This window comes from Mauremys reevesii, linkage group 21, assembly GCF_016161935.1.
Source record: "Mauremys reevesii isolate NIE-2019 linkage group 21, ASM1616193v1, whole genome shotgun sequence".
In the NCBI taxonomy this organism is placed as follows: Eukaryota; Metazoa; Chordata; order Testudines; family Geoemydidae; genus Mauremys; species Mauremys reevesii.
In genome coordinates this window covers 9,275,793-9,303,218 of record NC_052643.1, presented here as the reverse complement: position 1 = coordinate 9,303,218, position 27,426 = coordinate 9,275,793, and the positions used below count along the sequence as shown (strand labels likewise).

The 27,426-nt window shown below is 49.5% G+C and overlaps 1 protein-coding gene across 2 annotated transcripts in view; it reads right to left on the bottom strand.

The window, feature by feature from the left end:
* Positions 1-26,567, bottom strand: part of CASZ1 (castor zinc finger 1) — a 258,564-nt gene extending 231,997 nt beyond the window's left edge. For both annotated transcript variants that reach the window (XM_039509271.1, XM_039509273.1), the window contains exon 1: positions 26,443-26,567. The gene's annotated coding sequence lies outside the window, so the exon portion shown is untranslated. The remainder of the gene's footprint in view (positions 1-26,442) is intronic.
* Positions 26,568-27,426: the final 859 nt, after the last annotated feature.

Sequence of the window (27,426 nt, the reverse complement as noted above, 5' to 3'; positions counted from 1 at the left end):
CGTTTCTTTTTATATGTGTATCTATTACTTTGAGTGGTTTAATTCTCCTGATTCCTACATTCAATAAAGCAAAAACTGTTTTGCCAACAAACAACTTTGTGAGCCACAACAGGCGTTCCCAGAAGTTACATCACAAAATAAAAAGTCATGCAATTAGACCGTATGGCAGAAACCAAAGAACAAAAAAAAAACAAAAACCTGTTGCTTAATTTTATATGTTAATGAACAGCCTGCTGTAAAAAGCAGAGTACAAAAATGGGAGCACCTCTGTGAGTAAGGCTGTGCTGTCAACAAGATTTTCCTTGTGAATTCCACCTCTTTATGCTGCTCAGCTGGCAGGACTGGCTGGAATTTCTCCTCCCTGTATAAAAAGGCTGTGCTGCTGATAAAACTGGTAATCCATGAAGATCATTTCCCCCAAGGGAGATCCCTCCTATTACCACAGAAACGCTCAGGGGGCTAGATTCCAACACCCTTACTCTCCTTGAGCTGTAGCATCTCACTCCTCAAGTGGTCCCATTGATATCAAGTGCTAATTGGTGGGAGCAAGGATAGCAGAACCTGGTCCATGGAAACAGGACAGATCCATAAACCACACCCTGACCTAAAAACAGTAAGGATGTGGTGTTTCCAAAGGTTCTAAGCACTTCCATAGACTTCAGTTGGAGTTCTGGATGCTCAGCACTTCTGAAAATCAAGGTCTAAGTGCCTGAACTACTCCACATTCTGTTCTCCCCCCCCTCCCTCCTGGTCTATTTTTTCCTCACCTGCAAAACACCCCTTTAAAACCAGAACCTTTTATTTGTTATATGTGAAGGCTGCATCTCCCGCTGAAAGGTAATTGGAGTTTAGACAAAGCCAAGAGCAGGGGAGTTCCACTGACTTCACCGCATAAATGCTCGCAGAATCAGACTTTATAGTGTCACGGAAATCATGGGTTAAATTCACTGCTGGCATGAACTAGGGCAGATCCATAGCTGCTTATATCAGCAGTGAACTTGGGCCCTTTCATTTCCCAGCCTTTATTACCATCAGCAGCTGAGACTAAGACAAAGTTTGGTATGTTTTAATCTAATTTACTTCTTGCCATTTATTTTCCCCATCCTATCCAGTTTGGACAATGAAACTAAACCTGTCAGTTTCACTTTCTGGTTTTCCTGCATTAGCGCCGATGCCATTTTGAGTTTCAGGGCAAGTCTTCACCTACGCTTTAAAAATTCATTGAGATTACAAGAAAAAAACAACAAGACAACATTTTTTGTCGTGGATGAAATTCTTTTCTTAAGAAAACAAAAGCTACTCCAGATTTAGAGCAGAAGAACAAAGCAAAATTTGATCCAGTATGTTTAGTAAGTGTGTGTGTCCCTTAAATATAACTACACATACACACACACACACACACACACACACACACACACACTCACTTTGGTCTTAAACTCTCTTGGCCATGTCCCTTTAATGTATAAAATGAAAGGATATTTTTAAAGGTGGGTTTGGATAGTATTTTATGGTTCACTGTTTTGTATTATTCTCACACGGAGAAATGAAGGAAGTGTCTATAAAGAAAAGAATATCTTACAATTATAAAGATACATTCATCCCTAACTGCTTCATGATTAGATGTATACAGCATCACCGAAATGCAGCTTCCTCTGGTCAAGGTCAAAGGGACAAACTCTGATTGTTGGGTGAAAATTCACCCCGTGCAGAAAGCCAACACAGGGCGTATGCTTCATTTCAAGTGCATCAATAGGATTTAAATAGGACGTAAGTAGTACCTAGGTCTTGTGCTGGCTCTCTGCATAGGTCATGAACAATGCCATGGGATTTCCTTGAAGAACAGGGCAGTATCGCAGGACATCACACCGGTGCAAACCAGGAGTAACTCCATTAAGTGAAGAAAGCTACACAAATGTATGCCAGGAAGCGAAATCAAGCCCTTAGAGTTTAGAAGTATTCTGTGGGTCTTTCATAGGAGAAACAGCATGGTAACTCCCAGGAGAATGAAGGCCAAAACCAGCCCCACTCAGATTCAAAGCCGTGTTTGCTGGGAGGATGAGCGTTTCCAACCTGCTGCTCAGACCATTAAGCCACCCGCTTCAGCAGCACCAGATGCTATCAGGTATGTGATTCAGACAAGATTAAATGTTTACAGCCTTACAGGAGCTGGTTCTTAAAATGCTTCTGATTCAGTGAATGGAATCTGGTAAAGTCACATCCTGCGCAGTTCTGCCACCAATCCTGGACCTCGGATCTACCTGGTGGCTGGCCTCTTGCTGGGGTCTGCATGAACCTCCTGCCCACTGCAACTGCTTGCATCAAAGCATCTCCTCCATGGGCCACAAATCCTTGCCAACAATTCTCAGTGTGAACCACTGGGGTGAGATGGGAGCTGAGCCCCCTACCAGCAAAGTAGAGCGCAGTGCTCTGCAACCACTGAAAGCCAGATCCAGCTGAATGGCAGAGCCTCACCAATTTAGCATCAATGGAAAATAAAAGATCCCATCAAACAGGAGCTGAGCTAGGCTGTGGATTCTGGGATTAGATGTCTGGAAAGCCATCTGAGGAAGCAGGCCTGGAAAGCAGTGAGGGGATTTAACATTCAGCCATCCCAGCACACTCAGTACGCATCCTCCCAACCTCAGGTGTGCAGGCAGGCAAGTAGAGACAAACAGGGCCTGAGACAGGAAGGGAGAGAGAGCCAGGGAGGGTCTGGGAGAGCGAGTCAAATGGAACCAGAGACAGACAAAGACCAGGAGGCAGCTGACAGGTGTAGAGATGCCAAGAGGCAGGAGCAACAAGTTAGAATTCACAGCGTATTTCAACAGGTCCAAGAAACCCGCCTTGACTTAGAGTCAAGAGAAAGCAGCAGCTCTGGGACTGTGAAATACGAGATCAGGTCCTAACCCTGGAGAGGAACAGTGTATAGCACACGACAGCTATCCAGCGGAGAGGGCGCTGTGCCGACTTCCGTGGTGACTGAGGCCCAGTGAAATGGAAATAAATTTTGATTTTCAACAAGCTATAATTTTTGCAAATGTAATGCTGATGAAAGGTGCCAGTCTGGCAGCCTCAGGGACTGCAGGCCTCTCTCCTCGGCATGTTTCCCCCACACTGTGTCTCAACCCTGGCCTCAGGGAGCGAAAGGGGAGCTCAGTCTCCCTGCCCCATTCAGTCTTTGGCCTCTCTGCTGAGCTGCCAGTGAGGTCAAACAGTGCTGAGCATGGCCATTGTCTCAGTGCCACAGCATCTCTCCACTAAGAGCTAGACCGAGAGCCCCTTTTCCATGCTCCCATCTCATTAAATATAGGCCACAGAACGGCTATCAGATGGGCCCAATCCACATGGGCTGGATTTTAGCTCACAACCTAGACCTGAGAAGGCCCTTCCACCCCTGAGCCTTCCAGACCCCCATGGATTTGGATTTCATCCATTGGACTTGAGCAGTGATGAATCCAACATCCTAGGCCATGAATGACGTGGGAAAGGAGAAGGCTAGTGAGAGGCGATAGGGAGTGTGACTGGCTGGCCCAGCGCAGTGGCTGCCCCCATCTCGCTGCCTAGTGCCAGGAGGCGTTGTGGAGGAGGACTGAATCCAGACAACGCGAATTCCATCCTTCCCCCAAGTGGCGATATCAACACAAAAGACCCTGGCTGCATCAAAGAGCCGAAGGAAATGGGAAAGGAGGGATTATTGTGCACACACGCCACCCCTGTGCGGGTGCGCATAATGGAGCAGGTTCAGCAGCCAGCAGCGTTCAGGGTACACTTTGTAATCCTCTTTTTCTATTTCCGTTTGCTATTTGATGTAATTATAGTTTCTGATTGAAATCCACCCATAGTGTAACCCCTCTGCTTAATGCTCTCCGTAAATCCTTGGGTACACAGCCACACTGCTCCCCAGACTCACTCGGAATAGGAAACCAGTTCAAGGCCAAAAGAAGAGTCTTTGCTTTCTTTGGCAATACTGTCAAAACTGGCTCCCCCTCTGCCACATCCGCTATAGCAGCCCACCTCTCATGCCACACTGCCCTTTGTAACTACCAGCCCTGCTTTGCCAACTTTCTTTCCGCCACAATCTGGGTCTGCAAAGAGATTTCAGAACTTCTGTTGCCCTCTCTGGTACTCACACAGCAGGGAATGTTGTCAGAACACAGGGTTGGGAGTCTGGACTCCTGTACCCACAGCTTTGCCACTCATTCTCCTTTGGGAAAGTAAGAGAAACTTTCTGTGCCACACAGTTTCCCCAGGTGGGAATGACGCTAATGGAATAAAAATTATTAACAATATTAATCAGGATCCAGAGCCCCATCCTGCTGTACCAATAGAATAAAGGATGGTCTCTGTCCCAAAGAGCCTGCAGTCGAGCTGACAATACTCAAGCCCCAAAGGGATGCTGGGAGATTTGTCTGGCTGTAGATTTTTCCTCCCAAGCCCATACTGTGCCACTTGACCAAAGGTGGCAGCATGCTCTGAGACAGATCAGATGGCAGGACACCAAACAAAACGCACTAAACAACAGCAGGAACACCCCACAGCAGCAAGGCCAGGCTGGTGCAGAACTGTTAACACTGGTGGGCAGGAAACACATGGGAACAAGGGACACTTATTGGGTGCATCAGTCCCATGGGCACCAGAGGAAACAGGTTCAGAGGGACTTTGGCCACTCCACAGGCAGCTCTTGGCCTCTCACACCAATTTCCCATTCCAGTGATGCCTCCAGCTCTGACTGGCTCATTCCAGTTCATTTGGGGGATCTGGGAAGTTTTTCACAGCAGGTACCTGACTTGGCATCAAAAGCCAACATCTTAGTCCCTTTCGAGAAATCCAGCAACTGACATGCAAGAGATAAGATACATAGATCTATTCCAGCAGAGCTGTTTGTCCCACCAGGCAAGGAGCCAGAGGATCTTGGACCAGCGAACAAAGATAGAACCTAGCTTGTTATTCAGAGAAACAGGTTCAGTTACCAACTCCCTAGAACTTCAGCATGATCCTTCCATGCTACTGCTGCTTAAAGATCTGGGGATGCATGAGATGGTGAGGGTTTAAAAAAAATTCAGAACCTTCACCGAGAACCAGAACTGAACCTTCAAGGCTCAAAGAACGTTACGTGTAGATCCCGCACCAAGGCTCCATTCCTGCCCTCATCTGTACTTTCTGGTCCAAACAAGAGGCAGGAAGCTCCTGAAGTCTTGTGAGAAAACACATCCTTATGAGAGTCCCAGCCTCATGGTGTAAACCCCAGAGAAGTTTGGAGAACCTGGTGAGCTTTGGGGGCTCCTCCAAATTGAATTAATGACCTCCACAGCCCATTCAGACAATTCCACCCTTTGGATCCCAACACCACTCTCTTGGCCTGATTCAGTGCTGCCTTGTACCTTGTGGCGTCATCTACACGGTCGCCAAGTGGCAGCTAAACACAGATCGGAATGGCAGATATTTGCACCACCTGGGGCAGATGACGGCACAACATGTAGAGCCATGGAGAATCAGACCCTCCATCCTTCCTTTCCAGTTTAATAATGTGGAGGTCTCCTCACTGCAGAAGGGAATGATTAAGTCAGGATCTTTGGGACATGCGCCTGACGACTGGAGGCGCCATGACTCAGCAGTGAATCAGAAGCAGGGCAGCGCACAGCCACCGGATGGGCTGGGTTGGGGAGGAAGATCAAGGACTCAGAAGCATGAGGAAGTCCAGGTGAGCTGGGAGGAAGGGTTGTTTGGGTTGGGAAGCAGAGACCATCCAAAACTTTGGCACAGCTGATAAATACTGTGCATTGATACAGCTCTAATTAACCCATCCCTGCTTTTCGTTTACCCTAGACCTGCAGCCTGTGCATGGCCTACAGGGGACTCTACACATATCTACCATGCCCTACCCACTCTGGACAATCACAACTGGTGAAACCAGCTAGCAAGCAAGCAACCACATTTCAAACAGCCCTTCCCAACCCTGCTCCAGTCCTCCTCTCCCGCAGAGGGGCCCAGGCAGGCTGCCCTTCCTCCCCTCTTATCTGATGCCTTCCTGAAATATTCCCAGAATTGCGGTTGGGGTTGCGTCTCTCCCCACATACCCCGCATCAAATCCTCCCAGGCTTGGGAGGCTAATTTACACCCTTTAGGGTTTAAAATAGCAGTGGCGTAAATGAAAAGTCCAATTTCTTCAAATTTGCATTGTAAAACCATCCTTCAACTTCCTCGAAATAAATTTTACTATTTTATTAGTGCAAACAAAATGGTAATAAAACACTAATACAGCGCCTTGTATCCAGGGGAAGAGCTAAAATTAACATAGCCCGAGCAGTGTTTGCTATTACATTCAATTACCTTTTTACTTGAGATTTACATTCTCATCCCCTTAATCTCCATAGTAGTGGCTTTGAAATCATTCCCCACAGTCATTCCCGCGCTCGGAACGGACTGTAGGAAAGATACTTGCTCCCTACCACGGTCCCTGCTGCCGGCCTCTTTGCAGTCAGCCTGTTCCCTAGAGGTTCCCTGTGGTCAGGGCCTTTCATCCAAGACACTCAAATCGTTAATTAACAGTGGGTAAGCTTAATTATCCCCCATATAGAGAGGGGAAAACAAAGGTGCAGAGAGACTGAAGACCAGATTCTGAGCTCACTTATCCCAGTGTAAATCTGGAGTAACACCATATACTGTAGTGGAGTGACTCCAGATTTACACTGGGACTCACTGAATTCAGAATCTGCCCGAGTGACTGGATCAGGATCATACAGCGACTCTCTGGCTGACATAGGAATGGCCTTACAGGATGGACCTGACACTCTCTGTCTGACAACACAGTGCATTTACTGGGCTGTGGCATTCCTGATTTGCCCACGCTGGAGAAGAGTGCACCCAGGGACATGCTAGGGAGCAAGGCCACATGGGTGCACCCCAGGAAATCTGCTTCTCCAGCAGCAGGGGAGAGCTTTGAAAAGTTAACTTCCTGAGGATTTATTTTTTTAATGTTCTGGAAGTGTCCATGATTCTTTGCCATCACCTGACACATGGGAGGTTTTGGATGGGACCCCACACAGAAGCTCAGCTCCATCTTGGATCCACACCATAACACCAGCCCATCTGAACAGAGTCCCCTGCCCTTCCTCCTGTTTTTCCTGTACTTATCTGAGCGGACAGACCTCTTGCATCTCACAGGCCATTACGAGTGGGAGCACTGTCTAGTGGTGAAAGCACAGGCTGGGCAGCAGAAGATTTGGATCCTATTACCCATCACTGTGCGGGGTTGGACAAGTCACTGAACCCCCTTGGGCTGCCTCTGTAAGACAGGACTAAGACCTGCCCCAAAAGTGAATTGCATGGCTTCAGTGACTAATGTTTGCAAAGCACTCTGAGATCTTTGGATAGGAGATGCCAGAGAAGTGGAAACAATTGTAACTCCTCTCCTTCCAACCTGGACAGGAAATGACATTGCAGTCCACAACACCCCACTCACAGCCCAGCCCACCTACCACGCCATGATGGTGCAAAGTCATCGCAACACCAGACGCATACCCCAGATGCACACAGGCGAGAGAATGGCTGGCAGACACCAGCCAGCACCATGGAGAAGAGCATTCCTGGCTCAATACAGAGGGCTTGGTTTGTTTCCAGGTACATGTGTGTGGGCATTTTGGGCCCCTCCATGCTGTGCAGAGAACCATGCATGAGCTCAGCTGTCTGTCAGGGAGGTTTTTATTGCTTGTGTGGATTGGAAACAGAGTCCTATTACTGCTAAGGGAAGGGTTATAGCCAAAGCAAGCTACACTGAGGCAAGCAAGGGGCACTGCGTGGCCAAGGCCTCGTCTACACGATGGGTTAAAGAACCTGTGTAAACACAAACCAGTCAGTGCAACTGCACTCTCCACACTAAAATCAGTATAAGTGTTGTCCCATCTCGGCACCTTTTCAGTTGCAAATGACCTCTGGGTATCTAGCCCACAATTCCCAGCTCTACTTTCAGAAGCAGTGCATTCTGGGAGATTTTGCTAGGTCACCGGTGCATTGCAGAACAGTAGCAGGAGGACCAGTTGAACTGTTTCAGTTTGTCGGGTCCACACTGGCACCAAACAGGATGGATCTACAGTTATTAAACTTATCACATGCTCCTCTGTTCTAACCAGCTATTAGACCATTCAGTGCATTTTTCTGTTCTACAAACATTCTAGGGGCTTCAGCCAGCTTAATTCATCTAGCGTAGCGTAGGTATGTGAGATACGAGATGCCTGTCTAAGCCGCTGTTTCAAATCTGGCTCAAGTCAGTTGCAACTGAAATGACAATGAGGTAGCTGAGGTGCTGAGACCACGGCCCATCAATATTATCTCATTGCTTCCTTGTGCTTCCCCTGACTGTATCCACCAGTCATCTCTGGTAAGATAGTAAGCTCTCTGGAGCAGGGGCCATCTCTTTGGTCTGTGTTTGTGCAGCGCCTGACACAATAGGGTCCCTGGTCCACGACTAGGGCGCCTAAGCACTAAATAAATGAATAAATAACACTGCCAACCGCAAGCATTCAAGGATCATGAGATTGGCTTAAAAACTATTCATGTTTTTGAAAAATAGGGGGTTGGGTTATTTGCCTTCTGGGCTTTGAGCCCTTAGGAGTCATGCTTGCAAGTGTTTCTCTGCAACCAAGAGGGCTAGATACTTTTTTTTTTTTTTTTTAAACAAAGGCAGAGATTCCCCTGTGTTCTCAACTCCAGAAGCTGGGGCTTTAGGGAGAAAAGCCATCTGTCACGAGAGAGATGACAGTGCTGCAGAAAGTCACCACCATCCGATGACGATTTGGTAGTCTATGTTGGGGGGTGGGCGTGTCTCAGTGCAGCAGGTGGGTCACAGCTGGAAGGCTTACTGGCAATCTCAGTCAGACAGACCAAGGGCTAAGATACTGAAATCCCTGCTCTGCTCTACAAGTGGCCCTTCAGGTCAGGGTTGAGGTAAACTGGTGGGGGAGAGCCTGGCCTGGCGAAATAGAAGCCTTCAGTCTCCAGGGCTGGTTGGCCAGGAGGAGAAAGCTGCAGGTGAGGTTCTCTCTGAGTGTAGGGCCTATTTCCTAGCACTGCCTCAACCACGTATCCACGCTGAGTTCCTTTGGGCGGTGTCCACCGACTCCTGCTCAAAGTATTGCGTGGTGTCCAGGGCTCTAGGCCTCATTTTGACCCTGTGATGTGCACTCCCATCCCTGATTTTGCCATTTTTGTGCCCCATAATATTAATTTCTGGGCCCTGTGGGCCCTCTCGCCTGCCTTTCGCTGCTTTAGTGGGGTCTGCTCACCAATCCCAATGATCCAATAGGCTGGCACCAGCACTCAAGCAAACAACATGGCAGAAAAACAAACCTAGAGATTCCACCCCCCAGTTGACCCACACAATGGTAAACCTGCTCCCAGTGAGGCTCTACCACACAGTCTCAAGGAACACCCCATACCTGGGCTCCAGTCTGTATCAAATCACCTCAGGGCCTATTAACAAAATAAGTAAATATTCAAATAAAAGCGGGAGGGTTTGGGCTTGGTTTGAGCTGGTTCTTTGCACCTTTTTTCCCCCCTCTTTTCTCTTTTTCTCCACCCCCCGCCAAGCACCGAACAAAAGGAAGTTTGTTGTCAGACTCGAACATTTCTTGGGCCTTGTCCGAGTTCCACCTTGTTTTCTTGTCTCCCCGCCCTGTATAAATAAAGCAAAAACCAACTGGCACCACCTGTGATGAAAGGACAACTAAGAGCAGAATTTTATCTTTTATTATTTTTTTACTGGCCTGAAGTTTTGGGCAAAGGACAAAAGGCATTGCTGGCTGAGCACAATTCCAGTAACTGAGTCACACAGACGCTACAGCTTGATCCACACAGGCTGCTGGCATAGCCTGGGGAGCCTAGACTCTGCTTAGTTAATGGCACGCAAATGCTAGCCCACCACAGCTGCAGACTCCCCCTGTGCAGAAGGGGCAAAAAAAATCCCTCCGGTGACACAAGCCTACTCTACTTTGCAACGGGGCCGTGTGCAATCATGACTTCTCTTGTGAAAATCCAGAGAGGAAAAGCTAGAGTCTCTTTTCCCTGGAGACTGGGGAAGTTCTGGAACTTGGAACAATGGACAATGAGGCAGATTTTTTTGTTTGAAGTGCACACGAGTTAGGCATGCACCACAGTTAGCTATGCAGGAGAAGGGTAACCAGATTAGATTGTAAGCTCTTTGGGGAAGGGAACTATCTACTGTTACACAGTGCCGAGCACAATGGGTTGTTACCTCTAGGCCAGTGGTCCCCAACGTGGTGCCCGCCGGGGCATTTATGTGCGCCCGCCTAGTGCTCAGCAGGGGAAAGAAGCCGTGGCCCCGCGCCTGCCAGGGACAGAGAACTCCAGGGCTGCAGGTGCCGGTATTCTCTGTCCCCGGCAGGCGTGGGCCCACCTAGTGCCCAGCAGGGGAGAGATTCCAGGGCCCCTCGCCTGCTGGGGACAGAGTACTCTGGGGTTGCAGGCTGCGCAGCTTCTCTCAGGCTTCTCTCTGCACTGCCCAGAACTGCCCCCCCCCAAAAAAACCCCAAAACAAAACAAAACAAACAAAAACCGCTCCGCCTCTGCAGAATGGACCGAATGCTGCCCCGTAGCATGTGCTGACACAGGCACCTGCTTGCTCCACTGGTGCCTGGAGCCAGCCCTGTAGGTGAGTATTCTTCCTGCACTGATACTGCTGTTTTCTTGTGCTTTGCAATTTATTATTTTTTTAAGATTTTGCTCCAAAATGAGGGGTTCAAATAAGAGACAACATACGTATTATTTCAACCCAGAATGAGAAGAATATTAAATATGATGTTTTTCATATTATTTAATGTACAAATACAAAATAAGCCTTGAAAAATTGTTGGTGCCCACCACACTCTTCTGAAAACATGAATGTGCTACTGGCCACAAAAAGTTTGGGGACTACTGCTCGAGGCACTACGACTATGTAATCAAGTGAGTGGCTGCAAATGAAACCCTAGGCAATGCCCCATGAGGGTGGGTGCACAGTGCGCATTTGACGGCACATGAAAAGGCCCCACAATGCAATGGTGCATTTTGGGCAACTGGAGCCTGGGTCATCTCTCTGTTTATTTTCTGAGGCACTTTGGCCTCTCTTAATTGCCCTGTTATCCTCCACCTGTTCATTCTCCTTCCTCAGGCTGATAATAGAGAGAGCAGGCCATGCAGACGGAGGAGGAGTTTGGATTGGCTCTTTGCTTTCCTTTTAATGAGACGTTTGTGTTTAGTTCGGCTCACTGAAACACAGGCCCGGTACCATTAGGAAATTCAGGCCATTGTAACTAGAGCGACACAGATGTATGGGGGCAAACTCTTAGTGCCGCCGTGCATGCAGAGGGGCAGCTTGCTTTGCTACATTACTGGATCAAGGTGCCCCTGTGCAAACCTTGCTCTGCCTGGTGCAGCAGGTCTCTGTTAAGGATTTGCACATGGGCATCGTTACATTGGTGGTAATTTCATTCATGTAGACAAAGCCTCTGACTTTACGCAACATCAGCATCATTTCATGACAAAGCCCATGAAGCACGGAGGCAGCTGAAAAAAAGGAATCCAGCTTTTCCAGGAACAGACAATCCAGATTTTCCGGTTTATATGTTTTCTCATCTGGAATTTCTTTGCTGGTCCTGGGACAGATTCCCATAGATCTTGATGGAAAGGGAAAAATATCAGAACAGCAACCCTGCTTGGCTGAATTTCTCACATGCCAGAATCTCCTCTTTGGGCAGAAATTCGAATTTGTTTTCCTGCAGCAACACAGACAAACCAGCATCCATCTCCCCCAGGAGGCGATTTCAGCTCTGCAGCTGCCTAGGGGTTCTAGTAACGTAGTAACAGGGAAGCTTGGACATGCCCACTCTGGAGACATTCTTGGTGAGGATACAGTGACTTCTAAACCACTGGCACAATAGGATTTAACATCGGGAGAGAATTCCTGATGGTGAGGCTCATTAAGCAGGGGAGCCACCTCTCAAGGAACTGCTGGGATCACTTCAAATAGAAGATGTGGGAGTTTTCCCTGCAGTGTAAGAGCGCCAGGTGGGTGAGGGAAGGCAACAAGTAGATCTTCCCCATAAGACTCTACAGAGCCAGTAGCTTAGCCTCTCTCCCTCCATACTAGACCTTCAGAGTCCTCTGACCAGGTGGGAGCCCAGTATGCCATGTACAATTTGGGGTCCCAGGACTGGATCCTGCCACTCCTTGCTCACACAAGCAGCCCCACAGACTTCAGTGCAGGATCAGGGCCTATATGTCCAGCTGAAGCCCTCTCTCTCCAGGTATTCCAATGCTTCGGGTTGCCCTGTGGTTTGTGCGCATGCAATGTAGGGGGCAGCATCACCTGACGGTGGGAACAAGTAAAGCCATGGTCCTGTGAGGGGACTGCGGGTGTCAGTGGCCGAGGAGCTAAGGGGCCAGAGGCTGTGTGCTGGGCTGAAGGATTGTGTCAGCCTGTGTTTTTCCTCTGCTGCCAATGCCAAGCCTGGCTGCTGAGTTTACACAGCGAGGGTGAGACAGCACGGTGGCTGTCAGTTGGGAGCCTCTGTGCGCTGAGCTCCTGCTTGCATGCTTTCATTAAAACCAGAGCGAGAAAGTGCAGCGCAAACACCACCAATTTAAGGCTAGGGATGAAACATTCCTGCCAGCAGATCCAGCAAGAAGAGTCGCCTTAACCCTTTGGGGGCCGAGACAACAGTAACAACACAGGAGGTGACGGGGAGGAGGCGTGAGGCTCTCTCAAATCCCCCTGTTCACATTCATCCAACTCCAGCTGCTCTTGGGAAAGTAGCTCCGCAGGCGCCTCCAACCCCACACCAAACCGTGCTGAGGGATGCATTCTTCCCAGGAGCCCCTGCATGCAGCCAGGGACAGACCTAGCTTCTGAGGGGCCCTGTGCCCGGCCCCAGGACGTCTGTAACTTGCACAGTACATCCAGGAGCGGCACAGCATGGCAGGTGCATGGCGGAGATGTTAGTGGGACACAGGAAGGTTTGAGCAACTCAGGCCTCGATTCAGCAAAGCTTTTATGTATGTGCTCAACTTTAAGCACATCCACGGACCTCAATGCCACATGCTTAGGTGTTTTGTCGAATCAGGGCCCAAATGAGGAGGGTCAGGGCACCTGTTACTGGGGCCAAGGCTGGGCAGATTTGTTCATCAACTTAAAAAAAGGTATCAGCAACTGTGAAAGAGCTGGACCCGAGCTTATCATTCAAGATATACAGCAGGAGAGGTCCCCATGGGCCAGAGAGTGGGGAAGGGTGTACACAGGTTGGGAAGGAGCAACAACAAGGGAGACCTGTTCAAACATGTGGAGCCTAATGGGCATCAGGCTTGGTGTCTGCCTAGGACCAGCCTTGCATCCACATAACCTCCACTCAAGCCGCCCTCTGCCCAGCCTCTTGGGAAGTTCTGCCAGGGTTTGGTGAAGTCAAGGTGGCCAGCCCAGCCCATCCGGCTCCCCTAATGGCTGCACTGAGGATGTGCCCATGGTCAGCCTCATTCTGTCTTTGCAAAATCTTTCAAATTCTTGGGGGGCGGGGCTGTACCCCCCAGCTGTTTGCGGTATTCCTCCAACTTCTCACTGGCTACCCACAGCAGAGGGGTCCTGGCAGTCAGCACCACTGAGAGGCTGGAGAAAGGCAGGCACAGTGGGTCAGCTAAAGACCCATGCCACCTGGGATCACATCTCAGCACCACCCCCGGGCCAGCTGACAGGACAAACCAAACCAACCAGGGCTTGTGTCTGCCTCACCCTGGCAATCAGAGCTGGAAGGCCTTGGACTGTCTCCTACTGAAGCTAACTCCGACCAAGCAGCTGGAAAGCACAACTCATTACTGCTCATGATTAGTATTTTCATTTGCATTGCGGGTCTTCCCCAATGACCCTTATTGGGATCGGAGCCCACATGAACACACCTAGACACGGCCCCTGCCCTAGAGAGTTTGCACTCAGATTTAAAACAAGAAAAATGAGGCAAACAACAAGAAGGAAGCCAGGATGTGGGGTGAGGAGGCGCTGTAGGGTCAGGCACTAATACAAGCTTCCCCCCATGCTGCTCAGCCCAGCCATCCCTAGTTGGCCGATTACTGCTTATTTGGGGATCTGCTTTCACCAAAATTTTATTGTATATTTTTGCCAAGTTCTGCTTCAGGGCAAATAACCTCCAAGCCCGTCTGTATTGTCGGCGGCAAAACAGCCATTATCTCAGCTTCCCAGGAGTGCCAAGCCTGCCTTGAAATTACCCGTGGTGATGGAGCTGTCAGTTAAACGGGGCTCGGTACCTTTTGTAACAAATGCTGAAATCAGGGCTCAGCTTTCACTCTGCCTGTGATCAAGAAGACGCCCAGACACTTCAAGTGGGAACAGGCCTGAATAAAGACCACGGGAGCGGGCCTTAGACTACATATTGACCAAAGCCTGCCCACAGCCACGATGCAGTGAATGCAGTTCTGCTATGCAAAGGCAGAGGGCACTATTTTGGGGTCTTGCACAAGGCAGTCCATACGCAGCTCTGCTCCCAGGCAGGCTCCCTGTCAACCGGAGAGCATTTGCGGAGAGTAGGCTGGGGGGGAGGAAAGGAGGCATGGCCAGTGGATCTGAGCCTGTGCGGCTCAGCCAGCCATTCCCCCATGTGGGGGAGGGCACAGGTTGCAGGGGCTAAGCAAGGATGCAGTAACAGTCAGAACAGCCTGTGCTGGGGAGATCCTCTTCCTGCCTAGATCACAGCCACACGCGCTGGGTGTGGGTGTCCAGAACTGGGCCCTTTGAATGGGGCGGGTGCATGTGTGTTCAGCAAAGCTGGGGGCCCCAGAAGTTGTGAATGTCAAGCATACCACGACTACTGAAGCAGATGGTTTCAGATCCTGCTGAGCCAGCTTGTGGCTGGATTCAAACTGAGTAAATGTACAGCTGTAAGCTGGGAGTTTATACAACTCCTAACTTGTTAGGGATGGCTGACCAAGCCAGCACGCTCACTCCCCAGCCAAGAGGGCTTGTAGCAGTTAGATCTCTGAACACACATTACATATTATTATTTCTTTAACTTTGCATAAAGGAGAGGAGACGGGTGGGGGGTTAGAAGGGTGCATCTGTTTTTGTCCCTCCCCCCATCTTTCCCCAAAGCTGCATCCAAACACTCAGCCTGGATCTGCTGTGGCTTCTTCAGAACGCCAGTCGCCTGGGATTGTCGCATATATCATAAAAACCCCACTGGGCGGGATTGGGAGACCTTCACTCACACCACCAGCACTTTATGTGTAAGTAGCCCCCCTGGAAACCAGCGAGACTACCTGTGGAGAGAGGTATTACCCACTGAGAGTGAGGGCCTCACAATCCAGCCCCTATGGTTGGCAGACTCCAGCAGGCATCACAGGCACCAGCTCCCACGCCCGGCGAGTGCTCAGCTACTCCTGCCTGCAGCGCAACCAGCTCTGCTGTGAGTTGGCTCAGTGCAGGAAAACAGCACCTAACAGAGCCCTTCCTGCAATCAGCTTCTCAGGGGCACACCGGGCACCAGGCTTCCCTACCAGGCCAGGCTCACACATAACTGTACGTGAAGTCTGAATGCCCTCTTCCCCCAAGAAGCAGGGTTGGGTAGCGCAGTGCAGTCAGCAGCATACTCCCAGGCTACCGAGTACAGGACGGGACTTCCAGAGACCCTGGATGGTGACACATGGCTCCTCAGTCTGGGACTAGAGAACCACAGGGTCTGGCTGCACCCAGCAGCTTCAGTCAAGAATCCCCTTGATACTCATTACAATCAAAGTCTCAGCTCTACTACGAAAGCTGTTCTTAATGAAGAAGCCCAAGGCTAAACAAACTTGGAAGAAGTCTGGTCCAGTGGATAGGACACTAGTCTGGGACTCCAGAGACACAGGTTCAATTCCCTACTCCCCATCAGACTTCCTGTGTCACTTTGGGCTAGTCAGTTTCTCTGAGATTCAGCTCCCCATGGGTGCCATGGGGTTTACATCACTCCCCTACCTCACATGGGTGCTGTATAGCGAAGTACTTTAAGGTCTGTGAGGCAAGCAGAGGGCTATGACGATGTGGGCAACAGACACAGATAGTCATGGAGACTGAATCCCCCATCCTGGGAGAAAGTAGTTGCTCCTGGACACAGCTGAGATGTATCAACAGGACTCCATCTCTCCTGTCTTCCACTCTGTCCTGCACACGTAACCATCAAGAGTATACATGAGTTAAGGAGCCAGATGAGGCTTTAGAGAGTCACTCAGGCAGGATCAAATGCTCTGTTAGCATCCAGCCACCATCTAAGAAAATAAAGCAGTTGGGGGTTTTGGTGAAGTCTGACCTAGAGGCCTGGGGTGGGGGAAAATTTCCTCTCTCCTTGCTCAGTGGGCAGAGATCATGCTGCCTGCTGCTGCTCCCACAGTTTAAAATACTTAAGTCCTCCAAGGGGCAGCTTAATTTTCTTTTTTAAAAGAAAAGTGTCAGTCTAATTAGATAAATCCTCTGAGCACGTGGCCTGGAGTTCGTCATGGAAATTAACCTCCTCGAAAGATCACAGTTACTGAAATAAGAAACTGTGTGTTTTGGCATAGTGCAGTGAAATGGGAGCTGCAGGCTGCATTTCATACACCTTCTCTTTCATAAACCTGCCGCATTTCATATCTGTCCCGCCGGCCCCTAGCACGGCACCAGGACTTTATCTCCAAACGCCTGTTTGCAAATCACTGCTGAGAGGCTATGATAACCCATGGGAGTCTCAATGGGTTGCCGGCAGGAGAGCACGAGGCTACCTCGGTAGAAAACTGGCCCGACCTGAGGCACTGGTGTGAATAGGCCAGTTCCTTGATCCCTGTCACTGACTAACAGTCCGACTGAGAGAGCATGCTGCAGACACAGTGACCATGGCAGCCAACCTGGGAACTGTTTTGCCAGCCTCACTGTCCAACAACCAGACAAGCATGAACCTGTGCAGCCCTCCCTCCCCTGGGCTCGGGGACAGGCTGAGCCAGGTGGAAAGGAACAGCTGCCAGGGATGGTCCCCCATCCACTAGGCTCAGCCTGCCTGCAGTCGAGACACAGAAGCTTTCCCAATGACTCCATAAGGGGCAAAAGAGGCGCAGAGTGTGGCAGGGGTTGGAGATGGAAGCCCTGCTCCCCTGACCATCAGCACTAGGAGCAAAACCAGAGATTTAAATCTATACCAGCTTTCCAGGGTCCCACGTTCCCTGCCCCCGCCAAGCACCCCAGAACACACATTACAGACACACGGCCCTTCAACGGCAGCTTCTTCAAGAGGATCCCCAAGCATTTTAAAAAGGTGAATGAACGGCGTCTCCAACTCTGTTTTACAGCGGGGTAACTGGAGGGTCAGAGCCGAGAGGTGACTTGCCCAAAGGTCACACAGCGAGTCAGTGGCAGAGTCAGGAAAAGAACCCTGCTCTTTAGCCTCCCAGCAGATTTTAACCACTAGACTGTCCTCCCAGCCTCTTGGACTAACTAGTGGCAGGAGTTACACTCCCAGCCCGAGCTCAGTAGGGACTCACACATAGGTCTCAAGGACTGAGACTGCACTGTACCCTCTGTCTCACCAGTTAGCTAACAGGGCATAACTGCACCAGGACTCCCTACAAAATCCAAAGCGCTTCGGTCACAACCCACATCTTCTCCACCCCAAGAGGGTCCAAGGGTTCTACTGCTAAGCCTTCCCTGTCCATACAGTCCTTCCAAAGGAGCTGCTCCAGAACTAAGAGCTCCAGGAGAACCCATGCAATCTACAGCCCTTCCTCCTAGCAACTGCTAGGCTGGGCCACCCTCTGTATGTACCCAGGCTCGGACCCGACTTGCGGACTGTCTCCAGATAAGGTAGGACAAAGTGCCCTCTGGCCTTAGGGCTCCCAGGTGGCTGTTTCATTTCATTTCAGCATTACTGATGGGAGAATGAAAATAAGGCACTTTCTGGAAAGAAAACATGGCTTCATCGAGCAAAACGTCAGGCACAGGGAAAGGGCCAAAGGCACAAACCAATGCGCTGCTCTGCAATCTAACATCAGCCCCATGTGTCTTCTAACATGCAGAGCTCGGGGCTGGGTGGCTCAGGGTATTGGCATTGGCATACAAAGTTGTGTTTTTTTTTATCTCCTGGCCACTGGTTCAATTCCAGCCCAGGTTGGTAGCAAGTGAAATTTACTATCCAACAGCTCTTCAGTGGCCTAAACAGGAGTTTGACGGGCCTCCATGCAGATCCCAGGGCACAAGGCTCCACCTCCTTGTCGCAACTGGCACTAGTTAGCGGTCTCCGCAGACAGGTCAAGGACTGGATGAGCCATGGAGACTAAACCCCCATCTCACCTCTAGGTGCTACCTCCAGCTCAGGGTGGGATCCCCTGGGGAGGGTGGCACTGGGGAAGCGGATGCTGCCGCTACCCAGGATAAAGCTGCTCTGCGGATGGAGACCTTTGGTCCCTAGCATTGCCAGCCTGGCACCAGTTCAGAGCTATTCTTTGCCAAGTGCAGGCGAGCCCTGGGACTCACCTATTCCAACAGCACTGCAACGAAGCTCATGAACATAGGCACTCAGGGCTTAGTCGGGGTATGGTCTTATTACTTCAGGCCTCTCACACAGACTGATCAAAGTCACATCATCAGGAGGACCCTCCCATGCTAGCTATGGGCACATACTGTCACTCAGAGATAGGTCAGCTCGCACAGCTGTCTCAAGAGAGGGGACGCTCTCAGGTGCTATGCCTTCAGCTGGCAGGACCACATGATCGAGAGAAGGACCTAAAGACGCAGGGTTGCGTCTGCCTCTTCTATCCAGCCCTCGAGGCCTAGGATGCCATCAGCAATTGCCAGTACCCACCCTACCCATTCACCTACAACTGAGCTCAGGGCAGAAAACAAAGGTCTGGCAAAGGGGCAGGGAGCTATGAGCATTTCTGAAGTGCCCAGCTCCGCAGCATACATGTAGCATGGTGAGAAGGGTCCTGCAAACAGGTGGACATGAGACCCTTCTTCCAAAAGAAACAAGCGTGCCCTTTGTGATGGGCCTGGTAAACGTGCAATTACGGTGGAGGCCCTAACGAAGCAAATGGCCTCCCAATTCCTTTTAGAGGGGGTGCAGGCAGCAAAGGCCTTTAACACACTTTACTCATTTCTCTCTCACTTGCATGAAGGCTTGGATGCTCCAACACGATGGCGGACATAGCCCCCAGCTGTGGGGCGACAGGACGCACGAGCCCATGATCCATCCAAAGGTGTCTCTGCCTTTTCCTGTCAGCCTAAAGTTTGAATAAAGGAGCCCACCAGACGGAGCGAATACATGCTTCTCTCTCCCCCAGCTGGCTTACCAAACCATTCCTATACTTTAAGCCACCTAGTGTCCGAAGCTGTGCGTTCAGGATGTGTCCTCCTCTTACAATCAAAGGCAACTGGAGGCAGATTCCTTAGGAAATACAGAGAAGAAGAAGGGAGTTCCTACGAGATGGAAACAAAAAGGGGCTGGGGCGGGGGTGGGGGGCCTGCAATGAAGCACGAGCCAGAGACTGCCATAGGCTGGGGAAACGAGAACAACATTTTAGGCACTACAAAGTGTCTGGTTGAAAAGCAAAGCACGATGCGTACAGGGGCAGCGGGAGTGAGTGTAAACCCAGTGCGGCATGATTTCAGGTAGAGCGGACACACAGAATGGGGGAATCGGGAAGGGGACAGCCAGTCTCGCCCCAGTTCTGAAGTTTGTCACCGAGTGCTGCTTTCAGAGGCCGACGTTTTGACTATGATGGCCAGCTCTGCTCTTTCTGTCTCCGAGAGAAACTCGGAGAGAACTTTCCCCAGCACGGGCCGGTGAAACAAAATTGAAGCAGCCGATGGGCACCCCCCATGTTAGCCCACGCCTGGTTTCTTAGAGACCACTTTCGTTGGCAGCTTCTCTCCTGCCCCTCGCCAATCCCCTCCTCCTCGTTCTCTCTCTCTGTGTCCTCGAGACTCCTCTCACCTTGAGGAGTGTTAGGATTACCCAGCATTTACACTCAATGCTCCTCTTTATTCCTTAAGACTTATTAAGAATGATAATGAGCTCCAAAGCAGCCACACGTCCCTCTCTCTCTCTCCTACCCCCCCCCCCGCCCCCACCCTTCGCTCTCTCTCTACGTGCCTTTTCCGTCAAAGACACACAGGACAAATCCGACCAAAAAAACCTGACAATATGGATCAAGGACACCAGGGGATTTATACTCCACAAATCCAGCCTTTTTTGTTTTTTATTATTTCTGTTCAAATTCCACCCCCTTCTTTCCCCTTTGCCCCCACATCCCACCCCAACCCTCTTGGACTTTGTAACAAGAAAAGAAGAAGAAGAAAACTGCTTGCCTGAAAACCTCGTTAATGTGGAGCTCTTAAACGGTTGATTAATTTTAGAAAAATTTACGATGCGCTCTTGCTTCTCTTTTAAGCTCCAGTCTTCTACACCCAAAGCAAGTTAACTTTAAAGGCCCCCTCGTGTGCCCGCTTGCCCCTTCTTCCCCGGCACCATATTTGTAGCTGCAAACATCCAGATGAAACAAATACAGTGACAGAACAGGGAAACAACTGCTCTGACGGGTGGCTAAAATGGTTCAATTCAATTCCCTTTAGCACAGCCAAGAAATCACAGCCTGCAAAACTCCCAATTTCCAGCTATTTAACTTTTCATTTAAAAAAAATCCACTACAAATTGGTCAATTTAAAAAAAATAATGTCGACATTATTTTATTTTAAGAGACAAGTCTTCCCAAGTTCGATCTGTTCACTTCACAGAAGCGCCCTGATGCACAGCTGCATTCGAAACCTCAGAGTTCTTCCAAAGCCACCTTTAAGCCAGCTGCACTTCACCAAGGGGAAAGAATGGAACCTAATGAAATTTAATATATACATTTTTAAGTGTGCCCTGATCTATACTTTAATATTTCAGAAATCTCCCAAGCTCCCTCCTGCCCGGTATTTGCTTTTATTCTTTGTCTCCCTCTGCTAGAGTCTGTTTTTCTGATATAGACATCAGAAGGTTAAGGGCTCAATTATCAACTCTGCTGAAACCTCAGCCTTACAATACTTAAGGGCTTCTCTTCTGCTCTTTAGAAACTAAATAGCAAAATCTCTCCTTCTTCATGTTTTTTATTGTTGTTATTGTCTACTGCCTTGTAGGTTCCGATCACTGAACTTACAAACCTCTCTGGAAGGTAGGGATGAGGGAGATATGGATTTGGAAAGAAATAATAATATAGAATTTGAAAAGGTGCCTACTTCAAGTGAACCTGAGGAGGCCATGTCTCTGAACCCCAAAATAGCGTCCACACAAAATATGATCCGAGTGGTTCTCATTAACACAAGTCAGTAAAAAAAAAAAAATTGGGAGGAAGTGGCTCTTTGATTAGTCTTACAAACCAGAATGGAAACAGATTTTAAAAGTTAAAGTATCAGTGTTGTGGAATATGGAATATTACTAGCAAAGTAGTGTACTTGATTTGATCAAATGGGAGTTGTTTTTATTTTTTAAATATATGATGCACACTAAAGCTTTGGTTTATGGAATCGAACAGTGCTTTCATCTCCTCAGGAATGTATATAGATGGACAGTATCCTTCTGAAAATTAAATTAACAAAAACAAAACAAGGATGAAGGGAGGCGCACAGGAAATCACCATTTCAGTAAATCACAATCCCTGGGTTGGATAGATAGCAGATTCTGGTTTAATAGGAAGAACGAGAATTGGAAAAGGTAAGGATCACCCTTACACCTGAAATTAACTATTTGCAATAGGTTCTTGAGTAAGGTAAGTCTCAAGTTTATATGGACATACATTTTTTTTTCAAAAGTTTGTTTTTCCAAATAGCTTCACTGTTTTGGATGGAGTAAATATATATCTATACATCTATAAAATCAAGTCATTAATTCTTTCCTGGAAACTGTCTGAATTACAATCTGTCAGATCCAGATGAGTTCGGTTTTTTTGGTAACTGACTCCCCCCCCCCCCCCCCCGATTTCCTCAAGGAGAAATAACCCCCTTCCCTCCCCAAACCACCTTCTTCTGTTGTACAACTACCAACTGAACTCAAGCTTTCAATGGGTTTTCCCTGCACCAGGGCTTTGCTCTGAAACTGCAAGAATGACAACGTCATGTGTGGGGAAAGCTGACACTTACAGCTTTTAAAAAGAAACGGGAAAAAATAAGCTGTTGACTTCTTGGTTAAAGTATTCTCTTGTTCTAACTCATGTTCTTATGTCACTGGGCTAAAAAAAAAGAAAAAAGAGGGAGAGAGAGATATGACTTTCCTTGAATGATCTGTTTAACCTAAGCCAGAGGAAAAAAAAAGAAGTCATTAATTACTTATGTGAGCTATTGCTTCTGAAAGACAATAAACCTGCCTGGTCGCCATGGATATGACATATTTGCTCTGAAAACAACACAATAATTAGCAAAGGGGAAAGATACAAGGAGAATATGCAAACTCCTGAGTTTAAAGCCATAGTGTTTCCTTCCCCCCTCCCCCTTTTACTTGTCAGAGTCAATTCTGTTTGCAATTCAAATCAAACAAACAAACAAAAGGTTTACAAAAATATATTTTTTTAAAAGAAAAACAGATCGACTGCACTGATGAGCCAAAAGAAAAATAATAATGAGACGTATATACAAACCAAACAACTGCAGAGAAAATAATCTTATATGGTGAAATTAAACACATATTTAGGGTTGTTTTGGTTCCAGTTATTATTTGCATTTTTAAAAAAAGAAAAATGCAGAAGTGTATTGAAAGAAAAAAGGAAAGTATTTTAGGAGACATAAAGCGTTTTGAGGACGCAGGTAGGAAAAAAATGGGGAGTTCACTTGGATATTAAAAATGCATCATATGGGTCATTATTTTCTTTTTAAACCTACAACTTTACCCCCAAGAAGATGAGCAGGAAACACAATCGCTTTGTACCGTGTTTGTCAGCTTGATAAATACACGAGCTCATGGTGAGTTCACAATTTTTAAGTATGTCAGAAATGTAAGACACTCTCCCTTTCCTCCACGGATAATGAAAAGAGGGGATCTTTTCTTAATTAAAAGAATAAAAACTGAATAAACTGCAGAGATTCTCCTTTAAAAACTGGATAAATGTTACAGTGAAAATGCTTTTTATATTTCGCTCTCATTAAGCTGAAACAAAGACTATTAAAACCTTCTCTAATGCGATAGCCTTCTGGAGTCTGACCTTCTACATTTAGAAAACAAGTAATAAATATACCCTAACATGCACTTTATCTGGAGAGATATTTGACTTTGAACTTATTTTAACATTTAAAAGGCTTGGGAAGTATAACAACAACAATATAGTTGCTACAAGTTTTTTGTTTTTATTGCTAAAATAAATCTCTTAGAATAAAATAAGTGGATTAAGGAAACATCACCCTGATAACACTTTTTTCCTCTTTTTTTATTTTTTTAAACAATAGTTTTTAGCTGGACTCTTTGATCTTGAAAGGGTTCTTCTATCTGGTCTGATGAGGGGGGAAAATGATCTGTTTTAAATGATGATGCAACTAAAGGATCAAAGCCCTGACTTTCTGCTAGTCATAATAAGCTCTGTCTTGCACAAAGCTTCAACTTCAGACTATTTTTAATATATAAAATATAAAGGAGGCCAATAGAGCCACTGAAAAGGTAAAGTCTCCAAACAAAAGGGGACACTGCCCCTTTAAACGTTTTAGTGCATATGGAGTTTGATTTCTGAAAGAGATCAGTTTAACATCTCCATAGAAACCAACAACAGATTATCATCAACAGAATAAATAACTAGTCTAATAAATTAAACAGGAGGCATAAGATCTGGAAACTTGATTACTGAAGTTGAACAATATTCCCCCATAAACTCTTTCTAACTGCTTCTAAGGTAGCTAACAAGGTAGCAACAAAGTATAAATAAGAAAGTGGGTGTAGGAAGGGAGGCAGGGAAACCACTGGGAAGCAGAAGTCCAAAGCCCTGGGAAGAGATTATTTCACCTTAAAAGTTATTACAGCAACAACAGAAATAAATGTGTCTCGGTAATTTGGGGGAGGAGGAGAGAGAAAACCATTTTAAAAGGGAAAAGGTTGTAGTGGCTGCATATGCAGTTAAGCGTGGATGGAGGGGGCACATGAAATTTATGTGTGAAGTACATCAAAAGTTTCACCTTTCTCCCCCCCCCCCCCAAAATCTAGGCAGATGGATCTAACTCAGAGTGATTCAGAGCAATCCTCAGACACAACCCATCCAGAAAGTTTTCCAAACAAATTGCTCAGAAGGTGCAGTGAGCTAGCCTCCAGGCTGGGATCAGAGAGCCCCTTCCAATCTCATCCTTACCCCAAATTTCATCACCCTTTACCAAATGTGCCAACTTTCCCAACAGCTCCTCCTCTCTGTCTCCTGCCACCCCAACCGGAAAACAAAAAGAAGGAACGATTCTCTCTCCACTACTCCAGGAAGGTTGTCATGGTACATACACACTCATCTCCCATGAAATCAACACCAACAAGTTACTGGTCAATGTCCCCACTCCCAGACTATGCTGGTTCACTTCTTCCCACCCCAGCTAGGGAGGTACAAATCTAAAGAACTCTCTGGATTTATAGACCCCAAGAACAAGTGCACCTAATTCTCACTTTCCAGTTTCCTGGGGAGTCTGAGAAAGCGTGACTCCTGTGCCAGAGACAACCCTTATGGTTCTCATCACTGGCTGGGGAGCCATTAAAGATTTGGGGAGGCAGATCAAAAGCAGGCAGTGCCCTGGGATATTAACCCTTCCCTATCCAGGGGACAGGCACACCCCTGCCCCGCTGGGTTTCCAAGGCTTTTTATTTCTCCTTTTTTGTCAATGCCCCAAAGTGTCTTTTCCTGGCAGGCCCCAGTTTGATTGACGGGTCGGACACCTGTTCCCTTGTCCTGGGAGTCTCCAAACATGGAGAGTAGCATTCACCAAAACCCTACTGATCCCAGAGCCCGCCTCCCTCCCCCCAGCGCCCTCAACCCTGCTCTCCTCATTCCACCCCTATGCTGAGATCTACCCCCCCCCCCCGCACAAGCCAAGCAACCCCCCCCCCAGCCCAGCAGTACAGCCCCCTTACCCCTACTGCGCCCCTCTGGGCGCCCCCTGCCCGGCGCAGCCTGAGCCTCGCCCGGCCGCGGCAGCGGATTTGAAGACAGGAAAGAAAATGAAAAGAAAACGGGGAGGAAAAAACTTCCTGGCTCAGGATGGCAAATCAGCTGCGCATTCTGCAAATGCCACCGAGTAAAAATAACCCACGGCTTCGCCCGGGGGCCGGGCACCGACTCCCCCAAAGGCGCACCGAGCCCGGGGTCCGGGCACACCGGCTCCCCCACACTCGCGCGCCGAGTCGGGCACGCAGCGCAGCTCTCTAGGGAGCGCACGGAGGGGGCCCGGGCACCTCCCCGTTCCCGAGCGCACGGCTCCCAGCCCTGCTCCATCTCCGCTCCGGGACCCGAGCGTCCGGAGCCAGCGCGGGGAAGCGCCGCTCGCCGGCCTCCAGCCCGGCCGCAGCACTTTGGAGAAACTTCCCTGGCACCGATCGCCGGCGCCACCGCCCGGGGACCCCCAGCCTGGCCCCGCGGCCCGCCGGGGTGCCCAGCCTCACGCCACCCCTCGGTGCTTTCCCTTCGCTTCTCGCCCAAGTTTCTGTTCGCAAAAAGCCAGGGGGCATCGCCGCTGCGCTCCCCTTTCCCCCAGCAGCTGCGCCCCACGGGACCCCCTCGCTCAGCCACTGGGGACCCGGGGTACCTGCGCCCCAGGCAGGGAGCAGAGCGGGACAGGGCGGCGGCGGAGGGGGTCCCACGCCTCCCCCAGCCCCTTCCCCTCCCCCATTTCCACGGCGATTTTTAAAAGTCCTGGAAATTGTCCGGCACAACCGGCCTCCCCCAATAACAACAACTCAGCTCCGGAGCCGGCACCGCTCTGCCTCCCCTGGGCCCCCTCCACCCCCAGCCGAGCTGACGGGAGCACAGGCGCCCTCCCCCACCCCGCCAGCCTAGCGTGAGAGTCCTGGACCCCGCCGCCCCCTCCCCGGGTTCACTCCCCGGCGGGGCAGAGCGCTGCACCCCCAGCCCCGCAAACAGCCGCCCAAAGTGCCCGGGCCGGAGCCGCGAGTGCAACCCCTCCGCAGAGGGAGCGCAGCGGAGCCCCAAGCAGCCTGCAGTGCCCCCCGCCCGCCGTCCCCGCGTGCAATAACCCCCCCGTCCAGCTCCTCCCCCCGCCCAGAGCAATGCCCACCTGCCGCTGCCATGTGCCCCCCCGCCTCCCTTCTCTGCCAGGGCCATGTCCCTGCCTGCGCCCCGACCCCCTGCCCCGCAGAGTTGGGTGGCGGCCGAGGCAGGGGCTGGAGGGCGGGGTGGGGGTCCCGGGGGGCAGGAGCTGGGGCAGGGCAGAGCAGACAGGCTTACCTGCACTTGGGGCGGCTTTGGGTGACTTTCCAAGTCAAGGGAAATGTGTGTGTTTGGGATGGAGTCTGCAGCGCGCATGCGCCATCAAACTTGCCCTGATCCCGGATTTTTTTTTTCCTCCTCTCTCTCCCCTTCGCTTTGATTATTGAATTTTCCTATTTCTAACAGGGGGGTGGGCGGCGCGCAAAACCCGGACTGGATCCCGGCCACCCTCTGCCCCGGGCTGGGGAGCGGGGGGGGAGAGCGGCAGAGGGAGCGGAGCATGGAATGGACTCGGCTCCAAGCAGGCAGGGCACCCAGACAAGGGAGGGGCACCTGTAAAACCCGGACTGGACTCCGCTACCCTGGCAAGAAAAAGGGAGGGGTTGTCCCCACTTCCCAGTCAACAAGGGCAACTCCGCCTTCTCCAGTCACCAGGGCACTTCCTTGCCCTGCCCGTCACAAGCGGATCCCTCAGCCCACTGGGTGCTTTCTCCTGGAAACCTCTAAACTCCCCAACTTTAGGCAACTTGCTGAAAGTTGCATGAAAGAGCCTAGTTTTTGCAGCCTGGTGAACTTTGCCACTCTAGTTTCCTTGGGCTACATTTAGCTGAGATCCTTCCTTTCTCTAGGGGATGGTCTGTTCCTTTTAAGTGACAAAGGAGGGGGGCTGCTTAGATCTTAACTTGGATTTCATTAGCAAACCACTCTGTGAGTTTATTATAGCTTATGGCCCCAATCCTGCAAGTATGTATGCACATGAGTAACTCTGCACCCATGGGCCCCACTCCTGTAATACACACCATGTCAGCAGGCCCCTGCACTTGGGAACAGCCTTTAGTGGGCTCTGCCCAGGTACAGGGGTCTGCTCTGCTTTGCAGGATCAGCATGATAAGTTATCCCACCAGGGGAGTACTCACATGCCTAAAATTACTCCTATGTATATGTATATGTGCATGCAGGAGCAGGTCCATAGTTTACATTCTAATAAACTCCTTTGATTTT